The sequence below is a fragment of the Bidens hawaiensis genome, unplaced genomic scaffold (assembly GCF_021521415.1).
Source record: "Bidens hawaiensis isolate Kalapana, Puna unplaced genomic scaffold, B.hawaiensis_p1.1 tig00044656_1, whole genome shotgun sequence".
Classification (NCBI taxonomy): Eukaryota; Viridiplantae; Streptophyta; class Magnoliopsida; order Asterales; family Asteraceae; genus Bidens; species Bidens hawaiensis.
The window spans coordinates 21384-27362 of NW_027497922.1; the positions used below are offsets into that span (position 1 = coordinate 21384).

A 5979-nucleotide genomic window follows, 5' to 3' on the forward strand; every position below is an offset into this window, starting at 1 on the left:
TTAAATCCATAATGTTCAGTCTCAACCTTATTAACTAGTACACTTTTTAATTGTTAGCCGTCGAGATTTTCAACCAATAAAATTATTTCACATGTCATACAATTGTTGAAACAATAGTTTTTCTTTTAAAAACTGTTAGAGCTGACGAGATATTTTAGGCACTCAACAAGATATTTTTTGCTTCTTACTATATTCTTTTTATCTTATGAAGAGATTTTTTTTTCGCTGAGATTTTTATGACTAATAAGACGTTTTTTAGCTTTCAAAAAAGTTTTTATAGAGCATAACAAAATTTTGTTGATAGAAAATATTAACCAACGATTAAAAGTTGTGTGAGATGCCAAGTAAAATTAACATTAGGAGGAAAAACTTATCAAATATACATGTTGTTTGTTTGACCCGTTAAGGGCATTCTTAATCCATTCTTCATCTTAATATCTACAATTATACTGAAATCGTCTTTTTAGTTTTCATTTTTAATTAAAAAATACATTTTTATACTTTTATCATTAACTTTCTCTCTCCGCTCACAACCGTTTAAAAAAACACAAAAAAAATTACTTGATCCGTCACATTAAAAATGTCTATATTTTCTTTTTTATTTGTTCTATTACAAATGTACAATTTCAAAATTATTATTCAATTTTCAAGTTTACCATTAAACATACACAACTAGCATTAATAAACAGCATTTATGGATCCAATTTTCAAGGGTATTATTTTAGTTTAATAAGCAAAAATAATAATCATTCAATTTACTTTAAACTTTATGCTTTTCAAATCATAACATTTAGGGATGGAGGAAGTACATAGAATGAACAATATTTCTCCAAATTTACTTATAAACAATAAAAAATATTCTCTCATTCACTCACATCCATCTCTGAAAAATAAAGAACCACATTCACGTAATTTTTAAATGATGAATTGAGAAAGCTCTAAAAAACATTTTGGTCATTTTCACCCATTGTTATTATTATTATTATTATTTAAATTTAAATTTAATCCACCATTTTCAAGATTCCTATATATAACACCTCCACCACCATATCATATCTCACCCACAACCATGGAAGACGACCACCACACCACCCTCAACCACCTCGACTCCGACCTCGACCTCAGCTTCACCACCACCACCTCCATCTCCACCACCAGCGCCCGTTCGAGCCTCGCCTCCCTCAGCTTCACCGAATCCACCCGCATTTCCACCTCCTCAACCCAAATCCCCAACCAAAACCCCCACCCGCACTCCAAATCCAACCCGAACTGGTCCGCCATCCGGACCGCCACAAACCTCTCCCCGGACCGCACTCTCCACCTTAGTCATTTTAAACTGATCCGCAACCTCGGGTCCGGAAACCTTGGACGAGTGTTTCTATGCAAACTACGTGATAATGATCACGTGAGTTTTGCGCTTAAAGTGGTTGACAATAATATGCTGGCATGCAAAAAGAAGCTTTTGCTGCAGGTGCAAACGGAAGCGCGGATATTATCCGCGCTGGACCACCCGTTTGTACCTACGCTTTATGCGCATATACAAGCATCGCATTATACTTGCTTCCTCATCGATTACTGTCCGAATGGTGATCTCCATTCGTTGATGAGGAAGCAAGTGGACTACAGGTTTGGGATAGACCAGGCTAGGTTTTACGCGGCTGAGGTTCTGGTGGCGTTAGAGTATTTGCACTCTATTGGTGTCGTGTACAGGGATCTAAAACCGGAAAACATTTTAATCCGTGGAGACGGGCATATTATGCTGTCTGATTTTGATTTGTGCTTTGAATCGGACGTTGTTTCGAAAGTGGATCGGCGCGTTCGGGAGGTTCAGAAAAACCGGCGGATTCGGTTTCGGTTAGGGTTTCTCGGGAAACGTGCGGAGGAAAAAACGGAGACGGTGACGGAATTTTTCGCGGAGCCGAAGATGGCGTTTTCGAAGTCGTGTGTGGGGACCCACGAGTATTTGGCGCCGGAGGTGATCGCGGGAGACGGGCATGGGAGTGGGGTGGATTGGTGGGCGTTCGGGGTGTTGATTTACGAGTTGTTACATGGAAGGACGCCGTTTCGAGGAGGGAGTAAAGAGTCAACGCTGCGTAATATAACGTCGATGAAAGTTAATTTTAATGAAATGGATGGGAGAGGAATGGGGCAAGTTAAGGACTTGATTGAAAAGTTGTTGGTGAAAGATCCGAGGGAAAGGCTAGGATTCTCCAGGGGTGTGACTGATATTAAGCAGCACCCGTTTTTCAAGGGGATAAAGTGGCCGTTGATCCGGATGTACCGGCCGCCAGAAGTGCGGGGGTTGACGGTGAAGAGGAGTAGTAAGGCGCATGGTTGTCACGCCAGAGGATGGTCGCAGAAGAAAAGGCGGTCGTTGTGGAAGGGGTTTAAGGGTATATTGTTGAAACATAAGGGGGTTAGGTGTTAAATTGGAGTTTAGCTTAAAGTATTGTGTTACTACAAAAATAGTATTAAAAGTACGGTTAGGAAATAGGGTAGATATAATAAAGAAAGATATTTATTAGTTTACTTGACTTTACATATTTTAAGATGGATACAATTATGTACATAAAACAGTTGTTTCTCTCTAATTTTTTATAAGATTATTACAACTTATAAACTTCAATAGCAAATTTGTGTTTTCATATGTTTAATGTTTCCTTAATCTTATATTGGTGTTAAACCTATAAGACTATCTCCAACGTAGGCAAATCCAGTGTAACTTGCGTGTCACGTTTTCTCACATCGTACACAAAAAAATGACAATATAATAATTAGACTATTTTGTTTAAGGACAGAAAATTTTGATAGAGTATCATTGTATCAGTAAAACATATTTATTTCCACGTATATTGCGAGTCGAGATTGTAACATGTGAGGTTTTTGCCTCGAGGCCGGTTTTAACGTATGCATTAACTACATGCGAATCGTGATACACAATGTTTTTAACTCACGACAAGAAACTCACATACACGGGTAAAAGAAGATACTATACGTGACTAGAGATGTTCAAAACGGTTTGGGACTAGGAACCGGATCCGGTTCCTAACCGGTTCCTATATTCAAAACTCCCTTATAAACCGGTTCCAGGCTCGAACCGGTTAGGGAACCGAACCGGTTCTCCCACCCTCGGACCCCTAACCTATGGAACCGGTTCTTACCGGTTCCTAAACCGGTTCCTGTACCGTAACCGGTTCCAACCGGTTACGGTGTAAAAATTTTTATTTTTTTTTCGTTTTTCGTTTGCGATTTGGATTCTAAACTACGATTCGTATTTGTATAGCATGAAAAATAAACAAAACAATTAACATAAAATTCATTTTATTTACTTTAAGAAGTTCAAAAAAAAAAGGTTACATGTTTTAAAATCTTCAAAAACAAACTAACAAAACATTAAACTTATAAATATAAAGTTGTGACATATTATTTCTAGAAAAGCCTTCTTGTTCGTCGTAATTATTGAGCGGCGACTTCTTCCTCGGAATTACTTGTAGAAATGCCTTCTTGTTCGTCGTGCACTCGAACATCAAGTGGTGTTTCATCTTCGAGAGTGGTTACGTGTTGAATACGATCGATTGAGTCCAAGTGATCCTTTAAGCAAATGCACATCTCCACCGACTCCGAATTTAGTCTTGTTCTTCTCACCGATATTACCCTGCCACTAAGAGAAAAAGCGGATTCCGAAGCTACCGTAGAAGCTTGGATGGTTAGTAAATCACGGGCCATGGTGGCAAGAATCGGAAACTCGGTTTTCTTTACCTTCCACCAAGCCAAAACATCAAAAGTGCCATATTCCTCTTCGGATAAACCGGTAGAGTAATCATTTGCACTATACCTTCCTAGTTCGCTTGAAGGGGTGTTACCCCTTTGTTTTTTAGCCGTTACGTTGCGAACGGTGTTCATAAGGCTAATCATGGGATCTCGTACTCTAGTAGCACTTGAACTTGATGAAGACCCCCCGGCATAGGCATGCGTATGTTTGACCCATATTTATTTAAATAAAAGTCATACATAAATTTAAAATTCAAGTTAAAATCATTTTTTGCCTCTGTTGAAAAGTTTGGATCAACTTCATGCATATCTAAGGCTGAAAAAATTTCGTCTATCACACATTCAACCCCCGTAACATTTAACATTGGGTTTAAAGCGGCGGCGCAAGTAAAAACCTGTGGCAATTCAAGAAAGTATTTTTTTAATTTAAACTTCATTGGTAATATGATGTTTGAAAACATTGGACTTTTATTTTCAAATTCTTTAAGATTGTTAACGATTAAAAATAACTCCGAAAGAACCAAGGGACTTGTCGGATAATACGTTCCCGATAGTTTCCTAGTTGATGTTTTAAAAACTTCAAGAAAAGTCGATAAGTCATTGATAATTTCCCATTTCTCATTTGAAAAGGGGATTGCCAAATCATTCTCGGCAAGACTAGAATGAAACATTTGTAAAGTTTCTCTTTGTTTCAAAGCACTTTGAAACATTATGCAAGTGGAATTCCATCGATGAGGTACATCCCAATTAGCTCCCAAAGCTTTTCTTCCCGTATCTTTACAAAATTTTCTATATTCCATTTGTCTTTTTTTACTTTTCTTAAAAACTTCATATATCATTAGTCTAAAATCGTTTATAAACCGATGTAACCTCATCCGAAGCAAGTCCGTCTTGCACGATTAAATTAATGATATGTGCAACACACCTTGAGTGAAAAAATACACCATTGCAAATCGGCGTATATTTTAATTTTAATTTATCAACCGCCGATGTATTATTCGACGCGTTATCAAATGCCATTGAAAATATTTTATTTTCTAGTTTATAAGTTTTTATAACATAATCTAAAGTTTCAAACAAATTATCTCCCGTATGTGGATACTCAAAGAGTTCGAAAGCAATGGTGCGTTTCATCATTTCCCACGATGACGGGTCTACCCAATGAGCGGTGATACAAAGATAAGATTCGGGTAGACCATGTGGAGCCGACCAAACATCACTAGTTAAGTTTATTCCCGTATTTATATTTTCAAAATATGCAATTAGTACCTCTTTGGCCTTCTTCCACAATTTTAAACAATAACGTTTAAGAGTATGACGACTTACGTGAGTGTATTGTGGTTGAAGCGTATCTCGAATCATGGCGGTTAAGCGAGGGTTGTCGAAGTGGCTAAACGGCAAAGCTTCTTGAATCACAAACTTCGCCATACGATCTTGAACTCGATCAATTTGGTATGTAAATATTCCGCCTTCATTATCCATTTGCGTTTGTTGCGAATCGACGTTCTTTTTCAACGCCTTGCAATACGGTTTTTCGATGTGTTTCTTCAAATTTGAATTCGAAAGTGGGTTTAAATAAATCCCACAAAACTTGCACCGAGCCTTCAATGAATGGTCACTCAATTCAACCAAATCCCAATTGCACCAAATCTCTTGATTACGATTATGAGGTACAATACGAACGAAACTTGGTTCGGCGTTGGAACCTTGACCAACCGATGATTGTGAGGCAGCCATAACAACAGATATGAATATAGAAGAAGAGAAAACAAGAGATTAGAGAACTCAAAACGTTGTAATAGCGTTTTTTTGTATTTTTTTGCTTTCGGGTTTGCGTTTTGAGTGTTGTGATGAACCCATGACACCAAATACCTATTTATACTAGTAGTGGGATGCTTGGGGGAGCCAAAAAACGGCTATTTTTGACCCCAACGGTCAAAAAAACGGCCAAAAAAACGATTTCCAACGGCTATATTCGATCCAACGGCTAGAACCGGTTAGGAACCGGTTCCGGATGGTTCGGTTCCAGAACCGGTTCCGGTTCCTACCCGCCCCCACTCAGAAATGCAAGAACCGGTCACGGATCATCGGGTTGAATCAGATAGGGTCCGGTTCCTACAAAAAACGGGTAGGAACCGGTTCGGTTCCGGTTCGGGTCCACCGGTTCGGTTCCAGGAACCGGTTTGAATGAACACCTCTATACGTGAC

General features: G+C 38.5%; 1 pseudogene; it reads left to right on the forward strand.

The window, feature by feature from the left end:
* Positions 1-1040: 1040 nt before the first annotated feature.
* On the forward strand, positions 1041-2559 carry LOC143595087 (serine/threonine-protein kinase WAG1 pseudogene; annotated as a pseudogene).
* The last annotated feature ends 3420 nt before the right edge of the window (positions 2560-5979 follow it).